This window comes from Panthera leo, chromosome C2 (genome assembly GCF_018350215.1).
Source record: "Panthera leo isolate Ple1 chromosome C2, P.leo_Ple1_pat1.1, whole genome shotgun sequence".
Lineage (NCBI taxonomy): Eukaryota > Metazoa > Chordata > Mammalia > Carnivora > Felidae > Panthera > Panthera leo.
This window is the reverse complement of record NC_056687.1, coordinates 81,847,357-81,866,703: the sequence shown is the minus strand read 5'-3', so window position 1 is coordinate 81,866,703 and position 19,347 is coordinate 81,847,357. Positions and strand designations below refer to the sequence as shown.

The 19,347-nt window shown below is 39.1% G+C and overlaps 1 protein-coding gene across 8 annotated transcripts in view; it reads left to right on the top strand.

Annotated features, from left to right (window-relative positions):
* MAP3K13 (mitogen-activated protein kinase kinase kinase 13) overlaps positions 1 to 19,347 on the top strand; it is a 170,754-nt gene that overhangs the window by 92,854 nt on the left and 58,553 nt on the right. For 6 of the 8 annotated variants that reach the window (XR_006193180.1, XM_042903684.1, XM_042903682.1 and 3 more), the window contains one exon: positions 15,514 to 15,600. The exons of the other annotated variants lie outside the window; for them this stretch is intronic. The gene's annotated coding sequence lies outside the window, so the exon portion shown is untranslated. The remainder of the gene's footprint in view (positions 1 to 15,513; positions 15,601 to 19,347) is intronic. 8 annotated transcript variants of the gene reach the window in all.

The window sequence follows — 19,347 nt, the reverse complement described above, 5'->3', positions numbered from 1 at the left end:
ATGCTGCTGTATTTGTTGTGAACATATTGTTGAGGCTATTTTATCTTCCTCATTTTGTGTGGATCAATGGAAAAAAAGGCCTAACAGGTCTTAGTACGAGTAGCAACTGCTTCATCTGGACAATTGGTGTGTTTTTATCTTACTCAAATAATTAATTGTGTCTTTCTCTTTCATTTGATCCACAGAAAGCTCTGGTCCAAATTTGTACCTTCTTTAACAGTATTTAGCATACAAATTACTTTGTCCACTGGTTTTACTTTGGCTTTTTTGTTTTTTGTTTTTTGTTTTTTACCTTTCAGTCTTATTTTCCCTTCATCTATTTCCCTATTGTATTGCGTGCATTTTTGTCAACAGTCTCACGTCTTTTTTAGGACAAAGTCCATGTGTCCGTCTCCTTAATATGTATTCGTTCACTTGAGCCAGTTTAAGAAGTCATACTTATTATATTCGGTCTAAAATAACACCATAATATTATCACTTTTGAATTTTAGTATTTAGCTGTATATGGTTTTGAACTCTTGAGACCTTTAACAGCTCCACAACATGAACATGGGCAGCATTTTATTGGACAGGATATAGAAGCCAGATGACGCCTGGAAGTCTTACTGTGTAATTTAATACTGGGTGCTGTGTTGTTTGGCTTCACTGGACTCTGAGTGTGCATATATAATTATGTGCGCATGTGTAAAAAGCCCAGCCCTGATAGGAAAGAGAAGGAGGAACATCATTAGCAGAGATTAGATTTGTCTCTCCAGCTGGGCAATGTGCCTCTGAATTCCAAGGGCTTTCCCCAGAGTAAATTATTAGACTGTACTCAGCTGCTATTCAATTCCCCTCTGGCTGAACTGCGTCTGCTAATGTTGTTAAGCTGTGACTCAGAAGGGAAAATGTTCTCAGGTACTTAGATATATCTTCTGCATATAAAAAGAAAAAGCCTTCTTCTCATATTCACAGTACAGTAGTATATTGTCTTCTCAAATCCAAAACAGAAAGGCAAAATGAAAAAAAAAAAAAAAAAAAGACGAACTGTGTGCCAAACATCAGCTACATATATAGTACATTGGAAACTGTTCGTAGAGCAAAATAATTCCTATGTAGCTTAAACAAACAGTGGTAATGTAATACAAAGAGTTTAATTCAAATCAGTTCAGAATATCTGATTCAGATGTTTAGATGTTCTGAAACTGGTGAAGTCTAAACAAATTAATCCCACTTAGCACTCTGAAGGGTCTTGTTTGAAGTTCTTCAGTGATGGTAGTATACGAACAATGTGACAACTTGCACTCAGATAATATAGCAGGAAGCCTAAGGCTCTATGTAATACACATATTAGTTTGGAAGAATTCACAACTACAGTAAATGATCTGTTTCAGTTTTTTCTGTTGACAGCTAACGCTATGTATATGATGTACTAATACACCTCAAAAAGACATGATGCCTTTTCTCAATGATTTTATTGCCTAGGACAACCAACTAATTGACAGAGATGAGCCTAATGGTCAGTTTATCATTGAGGGTCAGGGAGAATAAATGAAATGCACAGATAATTCAGGAGCTGTAATTAATAAAAAATTAATTTATTTAAGTCATTAGCAGGTTTTTTTCTTACCAACCCTATTAACAAGTAACAAAATTGGCTGACCTAAGTCTTTTTTTCTTCTCCTCTTTCCTTTGGGGAAAGTGTCAACGTGCTGAGGAATAGGGCTAAGATATAAAGAACAAGGAAGTCGTGTAGCAGTGGGATCACCATTGATCAATTTTCCAGCATAGAACCTAGGTGCTTGGCCACCTTCATCAATATCAGCAGTAGTGGTAGTAGCTCTATTTACACTCTGCAGAAATAGTAGCCTAAATATTGCATCGATTTAAGATTAAGTCCTGGATGTGGTTGAGAACTTATTACCTTACCTCCTATTAGTGAAGACTTTATGAAGAGGTAAAATTTTAAACATAAAATATTAAAGAGAGGGGCCCTATGTGGCTCCGTTGGTTAAGCGCCCAACTTTGGCTCAGGTCATGATCTCACCGTCCGTGAGTTCCAGCCATGTCGGGCTCTGTGCTGACAGCTCAGATCCTGGAGCCTGCTTTGGATTCTGTGTCTCCTCTGCCCCTCCCCAACTTGCACTCTGTCTCTCTCTCAAAAATAAACATTAAAATATTTTTTAAAAACTGATTAAAGAGAGAGGGCCTATTTTCAGCGTACAGAAGAATGGCATTATAAGAATAGGTGAGGAAGCTAGTGCTTGTCTAAGACAGGCTCTCTGTAGTCACCATTGCCGGCAAAGGCTGAGAGGAAAGCAGACTGATGGGGTTGGGTTAAATTCTAAGGAGTAAATTGGTGGCAGAAGTTCACACTTGAATGTGAGAGCTGCTTTACACAACCCAGGCTGTGTAAACTAAGTGGATTATCATTAAAAGTTACAGTTGGCAATCAGACCAGCTTCATGGGTGTATAACCGTAGGGCCCCGCACATGGCTTAATGCTCTGCTATCTTTGTCTTGAAATTCTTTTTTTTTTTTTTTTTAATTAAAAAAAAAAAATTTTTTTTAACGTTTATTTATTTTTGAGACAGAGAGAGACAGAGCATGAACGGGGGAGGGGCAGAGAGAGAGGGAGACACAGAACTGGAAGCAGGCTCCAGGCTCTGAGCCATCAGCCCAGACCCTGACGCGGGGCTCGAACTCACGGTCCGTGAGATCGTGACCTGAGCTGAAGTCGGACGCTCAACCGACTGAGCCACCCAGGCGCCCCTGTCTTGAAATTCTTAATAGTTCTTGAACAGAGCGTCTAGCATTTTCATTTGGCAGTGGTCCTGCAAATTTTGTAGCTGGTCCTGTTAACATATAAAATTGTCAGAAGCCCTTAGATGCTGTTCTTACTAGCAGTGCCTCTCAGTATGTTGAACGTTTCCTACGGCATGTTCCTTTTTGCTCAAAGGCCAGCATGTTTATTCCTTTCTGGCCACCATTAGATTTCTAGAAGTGGCTTTGAAGAATGGGTTTGTGTCAATGAATGTACTACAGGCAACTACCCCAGTTTTATGCCCCAAACAATACTATTTTGTTAATAAGGTATGTAAGCGTTATTTAGAGTAATAGCATGATTTCAGAAACTGCATATTTTGCTCATTCCAATTACTGTGGTCTTGAACAAACGTTTTTTTGATCATTGCATGAGTAATGAGTCGTGGTTTTTATGAAGCCAAGTTCATCTGATCAGAGAAAAGAGAGTTGTTAGCTCAGCATTCCAAACCTTCCATGATGCAACACCACCCTATAGTTATAGCTGTGCTGATCACTGCCCTCCATGCACCTTATGTTCCAACTATTCCAGACTGCTTGCTATTCCTGGAAAATGCCTTTTATTTTTTTGCCCTCCATTCTTTTTCTTTTAATTTTTTTTAGTTCAGTCTGTAAGTGCTGCTATTTGTTTGAATTGCTCACAGAATCCGTTCCACCCTCCATTCTCTTCTTTATGAAATTCTGTTCGATGGGAACGTATGTGTGCTCCAAACAGCTCCCCCATCCTCACCCCTTCTCTGCTGGTGTGACTCTTACTTCATGACCCCACTTTGTTGATGACATTTTTTCTTCCTCTATGGAGATTTCCCCTGATATTTTCAGTTAGTTAGTTATTGCACCCCCCAGTTTAGTTATTGCACTAAAACACAGTATGTTAGTTATTTCAGTTAGTTATTGCCATCTACTGTGCTGGGCATTTTACAGCCCTGTAGATTCTAGCTGAATCTCAGCTCTTAAAGTCTTACTTAGTTCCGCCCTGTACTGTAGTTACTTCTTTACTCGCCTATCTGAAACACTAGGTTGAATGCTCCTCGAGGGTAGGATGGTCTAATATATCTCTAGTCCATCATCCGTGGCATCATAATTGTCAGGCACACTCTCAGTGCATGGTTACTAAGTGAGTGTCTTTGTCTATTCAGGCTGCTGTAACAAAACACCACAGACTGGGTAGCTTATAAACAACAGAAATTTATTGCTCACAGCTCTAGAGGTTGGAAGTCAGATCAGAGTACTGGCATGGTTGGATGAGGGCCCTCTTCTGGGTCGCAGACTTCTTGCTGTGTTCTGCCATGGCAGAAGGGCAAGGGATCTCTCTGGAGCCTCTTTTATAAGGGCACTAATCCCATTCACAAGGACTCCACTCTCATGACCTCAGCATCTGCCAGAGGCCCCACCTACTAATACCATCACTTTTAGGGACTAGGATTTCAACATACAAACTTTGGGGAGACACAGATATTCTGATTATTGCAGCAAGGGTATTGGAAGGACTACTCTAGTTCCTTTACAGTGTTACTCGTGTGTTTAAAACACTTGGTTGTAATTCCCCAAAGTGAAACAGCCAGTTGACATCAGTGGATCTTGTGGGAAATAGTTTCAACTTTGAGAATCATTTGCAGAAGAGAGAAATAATAAAAGCAGGGCTGTCATTGGGAATGAGGCCTCCTAGAATTGTATAATGTAGGGATCATGGGTGAAAAAGCAGTGAGAGTCCAGTAGCAGAAAAGCAAAAAAAAGACTGGAGGGCCCCAGGGAAAATTACCGAAAACAGTTTGAAGTCAGAAAAACAGGAAGCCTAGGGTACCACTTGACTCTCAATTTAGTCATCCCTAGCCAGCAATTTCGTTCTCAACTTCTCTTTTTGTAGCACCTTCCCTTAATTAAATTATACTGCCATGTCAACAAGAAAGGTCTTGAAATAAAGCCAGTAACATGGCAGGCCTATTTAGGAGAATGCTAAATACATTTTTATTCTACCCCTTTGACTCTCAAACTAAACCCTAGCTATTGTGGAATTTGGCTTTTCTCTTGATTTTGCCTAGACTGGGAGTAAGGAAAGAGAGAAAAAGAGAATAAATCAGAATCAGAAGCTGAATCTACTGGGGTTAAAAAATAATCAGGCTCTTTGAGCTTCTCTGTGTGCACAACCAATCATGCCTTTAATTTTGTCCCACAGGATTAGACATATGTAGGCTGAAGGAAAAAGCCACTAATCCCCAAACCTGGATTGTCCAAGGCATTGTAAGTGGCTTAATTTCTAAGTTATGTATAATTAGTGGAACATCCTAGCCCTATTGTTATTTCTATGATTATGAGAAGAAGGCCATTGAGTCTACTAGGTATAAGGGCTTTGTGGTTCCTCAAAGGTACTTAATTTAATGATTTATTTTCATATTTAAATTTTTGGTGCTCAATTCATTTTAGTCTAGTAAGATTGAAAGGATGCTTCATTGCAAAAATCCATTCTCACCGATGAATCTACTTTCATTATGCTGGGCAAGTGAAAAAGGGCTCTGTGGAAAAATCTTGCAATGGAAGTTGGAAATTATAGAGTAGGGAGGGTGGGATCACCCCAGAAGAGATGTGGGGTATGTTCCAGAATTTATTCAGTAAAATAAAATTTAAAAATTCATACTGAGGAGCACCTGGGTGGCTCAGTTGTTAAGCATCTGACTTCAGCTCAGGTCATAATCTCACAGTTCGTGAGTTCGAGTCCCACATTGGGTAAGCATGAGCCCCACTTTGGGTGAGTTCCATTTCTCTCCCTCTCTCTCTCTTTCTCTGCCTCTCCCCAGACTCTTTTTCTCTCTCTCTGCCCCTTGCTCACTTGTGCCCTCTCTCTCTTTCTCAAAAAAAAAAAAATCATACTGAGGGGCACCTGGGTGGCTCCATCAATTGAGTGTTGGACTCTTGATTTTGGCTCAGGTCATGAACCCAGGGTTCTGGGATAGAGCCCTGCTTTGGGCTCCACACTGAGTGTGGAGTCTGCTTAAGATTTTCTCTCTCTCTTCCTCTGCGCCTCTCCCCTGCTCATGTGCGCTCGCTCTCTCTCTCTCTCTCTCTCTCTCTAAAATAAAAATTAAAAAAAAAAATTCATTCTGAAAGCAAGCCTGGAAAGGAAAGAAAATAATAAAAGGATGATAGAAACCCTAGATTTTATGCGAAGGACATTTTGATTTGCCTCAGTAAGGGAGGGAAAAGATTCATGGGCTGATTATGTGTCTGTCTCTGAACCCTCAGGATATAACCAGTGTCTCCTTCCTTAACCATTTTCTGCCACCAGATCCTGGATCTTTACCATAACCTTTAACTCAACACCGACTCTGAGCTGGAAAACTCTAGGGGTGGTTTTTAGATTCTACAGACATGTAAGCTTGATAGGCTAAATTCTTATCTCCTTTTATTCTCTAGACTCATGCTTATTCACTTTCATTTAGAAACACCTTGAGGCACCCCTATCTCAAAGGATGCTAAAGGGTTCTAATTAAAAATTAATTCTAACATATACACACGTGGAAAGTTGTAAAGCAATATGAATGCTACAATTCACATACCAAAATGAACTTTGTCTGTATCAAAAGCATTCTGGTAAAAGTGTCAGGAAAAGCAGTGTATTTAGAACACTGATGGTTTCCAATGAGCCTTTTGGAAGGCTATCGATGTGTTCTGGTGGTTCTGCCATTGCTCAGGGAAGCTCAGGGACCTTGCTTTCAGAATGCCTTTTGAAGATCTCAGTTCTTGAGTTAGGGAGGAAAACACCCAAGTCGGTCCCCCTCCCCTGCCCTTGTTAATAACCATTGTTGTATTTTCTGTCCGTGTGGTTTTGTCTGTGCTATAAATGAATTTCATAAGTGAAATCATAGTATGTAGCCTTTTGTGTTTGGCTTTTTTTTTTTTCTTAGCATAGTGCTTTTGAGATTCACCCACTTTATTGCCTGCTGGGTTTTTTTGTTTTTTGGGGTTTTTTTGTTTTTTTGTTTTTTGCCTTACTTTCATGTTAGTGTGGTTTGGTGTGGGGATGGGGAGAACTAGAGATTGTATTCAATTTACCAGGTTTAGCTAGGATTCTTATTTAATGATTTTTTAAAAATCAGAGAGTGTGAGTATAGAATGAAATGTTCCTATTTTCCCATTGAAATTAAACGTATCTTGGTGAGAAATGCCAAGATGACAGAAAGAAACCATTTAAAGACTTCAGAGTCTTTATAGTAAGCACTCAATAAAATGTCTGTTTTGTTTTTGAGTTATAATTGACATATTACATTTTATTAGTTTCAGATATATGATATCATGATTAGGTATCTGTATATATGGTGAAATGATCATCACAATAAATAACATTTATTTTAATGCATCATTCTAAAATTTTTTATCTTGTGATGCGAACTTTTAACATTTACTCTTTTAGCAACTTTCATATATGCAAAATGGTATTATTAACTGTAGTCACCATGCTGTACATTACATCCCCATGACTTATTTATTTTATAACTGAAAGTTTGTGCCTTTTGACCCCCTTCACCCATTTTGCCCACACTACCGCCTACCTCTGGCAACCACCAGTCTATTCTCTGTACCTAAGAGCTTGGGTTTTTTTGTCTTATTTTTTAGATATCATGTCTAAGTGAGGTCATATATGGTATGTCTTTCTCTATTGACTTCTTTCACTCAGCATAATGCCCTCAGGGTCCAACCATGTTGTTGCAAATGGCAAGAGTTCATTCTTTTTTATGGCTGAATATTCGAGTGTATGTGTGTGTGTGTGTGTGTGTGTGTGTGTGTGTGTGTGTACATCACATTTTCTTTATCCATTCATCCACTGATAGACACTTAGATTGCTTCCATGTCTTGACTATTGTAAATTTAAAAAGACACCTGCTAGTTTGATTTGCATCTACAACAACCCTAAAAGAGAAGTTTATTAATGCCAATGAACAAATGAGGTATTTCTATAACTTGTTTAAAAAATATATGGCAGAGCTAGGATTCAAATAAGATCTTCCAACTTGAAACTCCACGTTCTTTCCTATTACAACACATCATAAGCATAATGTAATTGACATGGGGAAAGCAACTGTTTATAATATATTGGTCTTTATTATGCTCTAATTCATTACAGTTCTGAGAGGAACTTTGTAGTAATGGCAAGTTATTCACTGATGAGATGTACGCAGTGTATGTTCATGACCCACTAACATGTTGGTCATCGTCAGAAAGGGTCTAGCAATGAAATAAAAAACAATATGTTCTCCTTAATCCACAACCATGGGAGCAGTTACATTTGGAGCATAATTCTGGGTGGTAATCTTGGGGAAAGATGGTGTGAAGTTGAAGATGGATCAGAATCAGTTAAAATGATTCAAGGGGTATGTGTTTCCTGCCTTAGGAATGTAGGCTGGAACTTATAAGACTCATCAGTATAAATGAACACAGGTTGATATTTACAAACTCATGGTGCATAAATTCTGAATTATAGATGTCCATCACCTTAAGCATGAAAGCATTTTGGAACAAAATTTTTAAAGTGTTACTTTTAAATTTTGAAGGCATTTTTACCTCAATTCATTAATTCATAAGAACTTTATTAATGTCGGGTTGCATGCTAGGTGTTGGGGAAAACGGTTATAAGATAGCCCCTACACTCAGCAAGCTTCTCTTCTAGAGAAAGAAACATACGTATTTAAGAGGTCATTTATAATATTGTTAGTGACAAGATAAAGGTTTTAAGGTTTAATAAAAAACAAGCTTAACACATGAATAAGATTTTTAAAAAAAAATTTTTTTTCAACGTTTTTTTATTCATTTTTGGGACAGAGAGAGACAGAGCATGAACGGGGGAGGGGCAGAGAGAGAGGGAGACACAGAATCGGAAACAGGCTCCAGGCTCCGAGCCATCAGCCCAGAGCCTGACGCGGGGCTCGAACTCACGGACCGCGAGATCGTGACCTGGCTGAAGTCGGACGCTTAACCGACTGCGCCACCCAGGCGCCCCGATGAATAAGATTTTTTAATGGATTATGAAGGGAAGCAGATGATGATTATGTTATATCTATTCCTTTTGGAAGTAGTACTCACAAAAGAATAATTACAGCCCCTTCAAAGCTATTGTCACAGACAAACTTTTAGGCCAAAAGGGCCACTGGCATTTTGTACGTTCTTTGGGTAGAGTTGTTTCTTCTTGTCCTCACTTTACAAGGTGTTGTGGCTATAGATCATGCTATATTTTAAGAACAGCTAAACATGCCAGTAGTTACTGAGAACCAGAAAAGTGGGAGGATGCTTCCACATAGCCAGAATAGGCATCATAAAGTCCATGTACCAACCCTTATAGTTTACTTATAAGAAGATTCTTCAAGCCTTCGTATAAAACCCAGTTGCTAACGGTGCCTGGGTGGCTCAGTGGGTTAAGCCACTGACTCTTGATATTGGTTCAGGTGTGAGGCTCGGGTCGTGATCTCGCAATGTGGGATCCAGCCCCATGTCAGGCTCCATGCTGAATGTGGAAACTGCTTGGGATTCTCTCTCTCCTTCTCTCTTGGCCCCTCCCCTGCTCACTCTCTCTCGGGTGTGCTCTCTCTCTCTCAAACTAAATAAATAACGTTAAAAAAAATTGCTATTATTATGCACATATTTTTAACAAGTTTGGTTATCTGGTTTTAAGCCCAGGACAAATTATAAGGATATATTAACTACTCAGGCTGATTTACCAAGAGCTATGAAAAGCGATGGCTCCTGAGTTAACTAGTGGCTTCAAACCAGACACTGAAACAGAAGAAAACTCAAATTAACGAAACAAGTACAATAATAAAGCAATCATTAGGATTTCAAAAGGATTTTCCATTTTGTAAATAGATTTACCGGTATTATTTCAATGTTTATTTATTTTTGAGAGAGAGAGAGACAGAATGCGAGTGGGTTAGGGGCAGAGAGAGAGGGAGACACGGAATCTGAAGCAGGCTCCAGGCTCCGAGCTGTCAGCACAGATCCCTACGCGGGGCTCAACCTCACAAGCCATGAGATCATGACCTGAGTCGAAGCTGGACGTTTAACCGACTGAGCCACCCAGGCGCCCCATTACCAGTATTATTTCAAATAGTAACTTGTATTGGGAATTTTTTAATGTTTTCTTTTTTAAAAAAATGATTTATGCACCACTTTTTAGAGACAGATATTTTTAAAACATGCACTTGTAATGAGTTCAGATTATAATTTCTGAAGGGAGACAGTGAAATACATCTTTAAATTCCATCCTATGTAATATTAATCTTTGTATTGAGGGACTACATCCTGGTTTCTGTCACAGTTATTATTTGACATTTATTTTTCTTTCCATTAGAACTGTCTTATTCATTTATTATTTTTTAACACTTAGAATAAATATTTAATATTTATTGATGTTCTTCTTTGTCATCCTCACCTTGAACAGATGGGACTTATCAAGGATCCTTTAGTAGTCTGCAAATTTCAGCTATATATTGGGAATAGAAATGGAAACTACCCCAATGAATAATTAAGTAACAGATTTAGATTACTCTCTAGCATAAAGTCAAATTCACGTTCCAAAACAATGACATGGGACAGGTGAAAAATGATTGATCTTTGCCAATTTCAAATTTCTATTCTTGGTAAAACCCAAAATGTTCTATCATACATTTTGAAGGGTATCATCTGGATTGAATCATTATCTTAAAAAATTAAAACTTAGGACTGCTTCTGTGAGCAAAAACAGTATTAAGTGAGGAGAACAGAACAATGTTAAAAGTCTAAAGCAATAGGATTTTATTGTGATTTTAATTACTTCTCAGTTAGAATTGGACCTTGGATCCAGAGTCTAGAGTTCTTTGCTCCTCTTGGAATTTTTATCCTGGTTATCTGTAATGCAGTCATCTCTGAGAAGTGACAAGAGCTGTTGGTGATTTAGTAGCAACTTCTGGTTGTGTTCACTCTTCCCTCCATTAGCCTTTTCCTACTTCTCTGCCTTTTACCTTCACTCGTCCTGTGATTAGAGAGTTCAAAGAAGGGTAACTATGAAAATAGCAATGACACAATTTCAACTCTGAATTCTCCACAAATGACTGTTGAAACTGCTTAGGTACTTGAAAATTATTCCTTTGTGGCACAAAAACAGACACATAGACCAATGGAATAGAATTGAAACCCCAGAACTAGACCCACAAACGTATGGCCAACTAATCTTTGACAAAGCAGGAAAGAACATCCAATGGAAAAAAGACAGTCTCTTTAACAAATGGTGCTGGGAGAACTGGACAGCAACATGCAGAAGGTTGAAACTAGACCACTTTCTCACACCATTCACAAAAATAAACTCAAAATGGATAAAGGACCTGAATGCGAGACAGGAAACCATCAAAACCCTAGAGGAGAAAGCAGGAAAAGACCTCTCTGACCTCAGCCGTAGCAATCTCTTAACTCGACACATCCCCAAAGGCAAGGGAATTAAAAGCAAAAATGAATTACTGGGACCTTATGAAGATAAAAATCTTCTGCACAGCAAAGGAAACAACCAACAAAACTAAAAGGCAACCAACGGAATGGGAAAAGATATTTGCAAATGACATATCGGACAAAGGGCTAGTATCCAAAATCTATAAAGAGCTCACCAAACTCCACACCCAAAAAACAAATAACCCAGTGAAGAAATGGGCAGAAAACATGAATAGACACTTCTCTAAAGAAGACATCCGGATGGCCAACAGGCACATGAAAAGATGCTCAACGTCACTCCTTATCAGGGAAATACAAATCAAAACCACACTCAGATATCACCTCACGCCAGTCAGAGTGGCCAAAATGAACAAATCAGGAGACTATAGATGCTGGAGAGGATGTGGAGAAACGGGAACCCTCTTGCACTGTTGGTGGGAATGCAAATTGGTGCAGCCACTCTGGAAAACAGTGTGGAGGTTCCTCAGAAAATTAAAAATAGACCTACCCTATGACCCAGCAATAGCACTGCTAGGAATTTACCCAAGGGATACAGGAGTACTGATGCATAGGGGCACTTGTGCCCCAATGTTTACAGCAGCACTCTCAACAATAGCCAAATTATGGAAAGAGTCTAAATGTCCATCAACTGATGAATGGATAAAGAAATTGTGGTTTATATACACAATGGAGTACTACAGGGCGATGAGAAAGAACAAAATATGGCCCTTTGTAACAACGTGGATGGAACTGGAGAGTGTGATGCTAAGTGAAATAAGCCATACAGAGAAAGACAGATACCATATGTTTTCACTCTTATGTGGATCCTAAGAAACTTAACAGAAACCCATGGGGGAGGGGAAGGGGGAAAAAAAAAAGAGGTTAGAGTGGGAGAGAGCCAAAGCATAAGAGACTCGTAAAAACTGAGAACAAACTGAGGGTTGATGGGGGAGTGGGAGGGAGGGGAGGGTGGGTGATGGGTATTGAGGAGGGCACCTTTTGGGATGAGCACTGGGTGTTGTATGGAAACCAATTTGACAATAAATTTCATATATTGAAAAAAAAAGAAAGTACCCATTACTAGTAAGCATGTTAGGAAATGGGCAGTCTTACACATTGCTGGCTGGATATTCGGTTGTTACCATTTTTGAAAGTTATTGTGCAATATAAAAAAATATATACATATGCTTTGACTTAACCATCCAATTTCAGAGGATCTCTGAAAAGCAAACATCAGGAGGTAGAGATCAGATGCATGTTACAGCTCATTTGCCTCAGTGTCTTCCAGTGCTCTAAACTGGAAACCAAATCAGTTTCTGCCATCAGGGAGAGATTAGTTATGCCACATCCATACTAGAGAAGACTGTGCAGCTATTTAAAAAAATATATTTTATTGCTATCTGCCAACTTGGAGAGGTGTCCATGATGCAGTGATAAGCAAGAAGGCCAAGTTGCAGAATGATATGTACAATACACTTCATTTTCAAAAGATGAGATTTTGCATATGTCTGTATGTGAGTGTGCATGTCTGGATGGGTATAGAGAAGGTACTGGAAGGATATTGAATGTTAATATTACCTTGGAATAAAAGGGACTCTGGGTGGAAAAAAAAAAAAGAAAATTATTCCTTTGGCTCCTTTCATTATTTTGGACACCTGGTTATGGTCTCCTGGAAAATCTTTTTAAAAAAAAATCTCAGATTTAATCCTGGCAAACCATCACTGGGATGAGATGTATTTAAAGCATTTAATTCACAGGCATTACTAAAATATGAGAGCAAACCTGTTATTTTAAAAGAAGTAATCGTGGGGCGCCTGGGTGGCTCAGTCGGTTAACTGGCCGACTTCGGCTCAGGGCATGATCTCGAGGTCCGTGGGTTCGAGCCCCGCGTCGGGCTCTGTGCTGATGGCTCAGAGCCTGGAGCCTGCTTCAGATTCTGTGTCTCCCTCTCTCTCTCTCTGACCCTCCCCCGTTCATGCTGTGTCTCTCTCTGTCTCAAAAATAAATAAACGTTAAAAAAAAAATAAAAAAAAAATAAAAGAAGTAATCGAGTTCTATGCATTTAGCAAAGCCTCATGTACAAAGGGAAGCCACAATACTTATTAATTCTCACAACAAACAAATCTATTCAGGTGAATAAAACACACAGGGCACAGCTGTACAAAGAACCTGTGGTGATGGAAATGTTCTATTTTGCACTGTCCGGTATGGTTGCCGCTAGCCACATGTGGCTCCTGAGCACTTGAAATGGACCTGAGCAACTTAGGAACCGAATTTTAATTTAATTTTAATGGATTTTAAGTTAAATAACCACATGTAACTGGAAGCTACAGTATTAGACAGCGCAGGCATAGAGGTTTAGTGTTAAAATATAATGGAGTCAACCCTACAGAAGATGGGCATATTTTAGAATTCTCCACTTATCTTTATTTGTTACCAGGAAGTTTTAGCTTTATCCTAAATGTAGAACCTCAGCCTGAAGCAAAACGTGAGTTGAGTCCATATTTTTCTGACTTAGACATTTCTTAATTAAATAGAAGCCCATTAGAATATTGACAGTAGAGTGTTGTGAGTGGGGCCATGGGCTTGGACTAAAAGCTCAGGCCCAGGCTTTGGGACTGGAACTGGAGCTGGGTTCACCTCCTGTCTTTACCACTTAGTAGTTGTAGTGAATTATTTGAACTCTCAGTGCATCACTTTCTTATCAGTTCTTATCAGGTTAGTAATAATGCTGTTCTCAAAGGGTTGATGTGAGGATTAAAAAAGTTAATACAGGTGACATGGGCAGAAGAATGAGTGGCAATAATCTCAACAAATGTTAGCTATTGATTTTAATATATTGTTTTTCATATTGCTCTCTCTGTGTGAATGTGTGTGTTGGTGTGTATGTAAAGTTCTCCCATCCAAAAAGTAAACTGCATCATATTATATCAGGTTCTGAACTAAATTTTGAAGCTAGAAGGAAGGGAAAGAGGAGGGATGAGGTACAGATATAAATGATACTTGCATTCTCCTAGTGAATTGACAAACTAATGAGAATGAGTTACTTCTGTTGAAAAATGGGAGTCATGACCTAACGTTTGCTCCCCGCAATTCTAACAATCTATGGTTCTATCATTCCTAAGTGATGCAGGGAAGGCAGAAGGACCCCTGTTGACTTCTTGTTTGCCAAGTACATGTAGGACTTGCCCAGGAGCAGTATGCAGGACCTAGTGCTTTGTGGGAAATTCCAAATATACCCTTGGAAGTCTTTTACTGATGCTCTCCAATAGCTCTGTTATACCAAGGTGGCAATGTATTATTTGGTTTAATGTTATATAGCATAAAACAAGTATTGAATGCATTATATTCGTATCTCTACTTCTGTTATATTTTACTATCCAACTAAATAGTCCAAATAATGACAGTAAATTTAATGGGAAAATAGAACTTTAATAATACAATTTTATTAAAAAATATTTTCTCCTCTCTCACTTGCTGAGAGTCATAAACAGTAGCTCCCGACTGCAGAGCCAATGAGGTCTTACCAAGCAGTACACTATCCCTCACCTCCCTATGGTTGGCATATATTTTAATAGGAACAACTAGCATCAGAATACTACTTCATAGCTTAAAAAGCTCTTTCATGCCTATTATCTCATTTAATACTCACATAAGTCCTATGAAGATGCCCATTTTTCAGAACCCATGTGTAGTAGACGGCCTCCGCTATAAGTATTTAATCACAGTATCTATATATCATTTAGTTTTTATTGATGAAATACTTTTTTTTTGGAACATATTACATAGTATTGAGACTCATGGATAGAATTTTGCATGTTTAGAAGGGAAAATACCCCCCATACTTCAGCCCAGGCGGAAGGAATAGTTGTCCAACAGACACCCAACTGCTGTAGAGCCCATGACTGATACCAGAGTTCAAATTTTCTCACCAAACCAAAAAATTCAGAAGCCAGATGTAGACCTCTTAATAGCTGAGGCTCAGCACAGTGGGTTGCATTTCCAACTTTGACCCTTATGTGTCTACCTGTAGCAGCAGGATCTCCACTGGTGTGGGGCTTAGGATCAGATCCACTTTCTGTCCTGCTCAAATCACCCTGTTCTGTGTCCCTGGAGGTTGACTTGTCTGGACTGCATCAGTGGACTTTCTCGTCCTCTGGTTCTCTGTTGGGTTCAACCATTGGCAAACACCTGCAGGGTCTTTGAAAGCAAAAGGAAAGTGAAATTGTGGTTCAATATTAACTCCACTGACTCTCTCCTTATCAGGTCAGTGCACCATGGTTGCATCCCTCTACCAAAGGCCACAGCTCTTGTTGGATGACCTTCTTGTATAGCTACACTCTCCAGGTTCTGGTGAGCATTCTTTCCCCTCCCCAGTTAAAGCCTACTGGCTATTACTAGCTTTGGGGCATAATACCATCCCTGTGGCTTTTTCTGTCCTGACTTTTGTAAGCAGTCTCATTAAATTCTCACTTGCCCCATTTGTTAGGGCCTGGGCTAACATAGGGTCCTTCTTCAGTGATAGTGCCTGCTTCTACTGCTTGCTCATCATGCAAGCAGTATTCACACATACTTCAGAAAATCCTAAGTCAGAAAAATGATTATACACAACATAAAAAATTTCCTTCAATTTCGTCCCCAGCACATTTGGAATATGAATTAATCTCTAATTGGATTCTGCTTATTTTGTTCTTTAGAAACATACCTCATCTACAAAGGAAGATACAGGTGACATAGTAAACAAATGTAGTTAATGTGTATCCTAAGACTCTGATACTTATAAGAAGTAATTATTAATTATGTGTTTATCCTCAACATCAAAGTACTAACTTGTGCTACTCATACTGTCTCCTAATTTGGGGATTATTATGGTCTCAACAGCTGTAATTCTTCAACTTACATCCAAAAAAGATTTTTTTTTTCTTTGAAAACTAGAAAATGCATAGAGACTACAAGAATAGTCAGAGGAGACTCAGGGCCTCAGGCCAATGAATAGTGATGTCAAATCCTGCAGGCTAGGCCATTACTTATTTCTGGGCTAAGCTGCTCTACTTAACCCCTTGGAAATAAGAGGTCTTATGGGACACCTTGGTGGCTCAGTCAGTTGAGCATCTGATTCTTGATCTCAAATCAGGTCATGTTCCCAGGGTCATGGGATCGAGCCCTGTGTTGGGCTCTGTGGAGCCTGCTTAAGATTCTCTCTTTCTTTTTCTCTCCCCCTCTCTCCCCCCACCCACTCTGCTCCTCTCCCCTGCTCGCTTGCTTGTTCTCTCTAAAGAAAGGAAAGTTCTTTTTATTATAAAATTGAAATAGCCATCCTTTGGGACAACCTTAAGGTTTTCTTTTTCCAAAGTTATAGCCATGAAGTAACTGAGGACAAATTGTTTTAATATTCTCTGTGCAGTCAAGGAAACCATCAACAAAACAAAAAGGCAACCTACTGAATGGGAGAAGATATTTGCAAATGAAATATCTGATAAAGGGTTATTATCCAAAATATGTAAAGAAATTATAAAGCTTAACACCAACAAAACAATCTGATTTAAAAATGGCCAGAGGACCTGAATAGACATTTTTCAAAAGAAGACATATAGATGGCCAATAGACATGTGGCCAATAGACACATATAGATGGCCAATAGACACACTTATTATCAGGAAAATCAAATCAAGACCACAATGAGATATCACCTTATACCTGTCAGAATGGCTAGAAGCAAAAAGACAAGAAATAGAGTTGCCTGAGTTAAGCATCCAGCTCTGGCTCAGGTCATGATCTCGCAGTCCGTGAGTTCAAGCCCTGCGTCAGGCTCTGTGCTGACAGTTTGGAGCCTGGAGCCTGCTTTGGATTCTGTGTCTTCCTCTCTCTCTGCCCCTCCCCCACTCATTCTCTCTCTCTCTCTCTCTCTCTCTCTCTCTCTCTCTCTCTCTCTCTCTCATAAACATTAAAAAAAAATTTTAAGACAAGAAATAAAAAGTGTTGGTGAGGATATGGAAAAGGAGGAACACTTGCGCACTGTTGGTGGGAATGTAAATTGGTGCACCCACTGTGGAAAACAGTATAGAGGTTCCCCAAAAAATTAAAAACAGAAATACCATACAATCCAGTAGTTAGTTCCGCTACTGTGTGTTTACCCAAAGGAAATGAAAACACTAATTAAAAAAGATAAATGTAGGGGTGCCTGGGTGGCGCAGTCGGTTAAGCGTCCGACTTCAGCCAGGTCACGATCTCGCGGTCCGTGAGTTCGAGCCCCGCGTCAGGCTCTGGGCTGATGGCTCGGAGCCTGGAGCCTGTTTCCGATTCTGTGTCTCCCTCTCTCTCTGCCCCTCCCCCGTTCATGCTCTGTCTCTCTCTGTCCCAAAAATAAATAAAAAAAAAATGTTGAAAAAAAAAAATTAAAAAAAAAAAAAAAAAAAAAAAAAAAGATAAATGTACCCCTATGTTTATTGCATGACTATTTTCAATAGCTAAGATGTGGAAGCAATTTGTGTCCATTGATTAGATGAATGGATAAAGATGTGGTATGTGTGTGTATTTATGTGTATGTGGGTGTGTATATATGTGTGTGTACACACATACACACAGGAATATTGCTTAGCCATAAAAAAAGATGAGATCTCGCCATTTGGGACAACATGGATGGACCCTATAGGGTATTATTCTAAGTGAAATAAGTCAGGCAGAGAAAGACAAATACCATGTGATTTCACTTATATGTGGAACCTAAAAAACAAAACAAATGAACAAACAAAAAACAGAGACAGACTCATAAATACAGAGAACAAACTAATGGTTGCCAGAAATCAGGAGGAGGGATGGACAAAATGGGTCAGGGGAAGTGGGAGATACAGACTTTCAGTTATGGAGTGAATAAATCATGAGTATGAAAGGTACAGCATGGGGAATACAGTCAATGGTATTGTACTAGCGTTATATGGGGACAGATGGCGACTACATTTATGGTGAGCACAGCATAACATATAGAGTTGTTGAATCACTATGTTGTATGAATTGTGTCAACTCTATTTCAATTTTAAAAAGATAAATTAATAATAATAATAAAGTATATGTTTTCATAGATGGCCTAATCTCGTTGACCAAACTTCCCACTTCTCACACCTCACAGTCCTCCAAGTATTTTTCATTAGCTTACCCCAATGTTTACAAATCCTCCTGCTTTTTGTCCCTCTCCTCTATTGCAATAGTTTTTTTTTTTTTAATTTTTTTTTAACGTTTTATTTATTTTTGAGACAGGGAGAGACAAAGCATGAACGGGGGAGGGTCAGAGAGAGAGGGAGACACAGAATCCGAAACAGGCTCCAGGCTCTGAGCTGTCAGCACAGAGCCTGACGCGGGGCTCGAACCCACGGAGTGCGAGATCATGACCTGAGCCGAAGTCGGACGCTCAACCGACTGAGCCACACAGGCGCCCCTATTGCAATAGTTTTAAATAAAGTCTTTCTTGCCTTTTTAACTGTTAAATTAAATTTTAAAATAAAATATATGTTTTTATTTGATCTTACTCCTTTAATTATATAGTTATTATTAATAAGCATATACTTTCTTACTTAAAAATAAAATGTTTGTTAATTTAAAATATAAATAGGAGACTTTTACTGAGTGCTTACTCTGTGCCAGGTAGTATGTTAAGCACTCCGCAAGTGTTATTTAATCCTCATTACAACCCTATGAGGGTTTTTGGTAACGGAAACTGAGGCACACAAAGATAAGAAACTTTCCCATGGACAGAATCAGCATTAGGACCCAGAGAGTTTGAATCCAGAGCTCACTCATTTTACTACAATATTAAATTTATCACGTAAGGACTATTTTTTATAATTTTTCTAAGTTTGTGGGAAGTTGCCATTGTACAGAGTTCTCTAGGCTTAGAGCTACAGCAAACTTTTTAGACTCTGCCCTGGACATAAGCCTTCCTTAGGAAAGTGAAGGCAAACTGCCTGAAGGTAGTAACATTGCTGAAAGTTAGGTGACACAAGAGTGGGGTTAGGCAATCCCTGAAAGGCAGAGCACCTAACATGGTGTGAAACCATCCATATCTCTAGGGAAGAACATTCCATGATCTCCCTTGGGACCATGGTT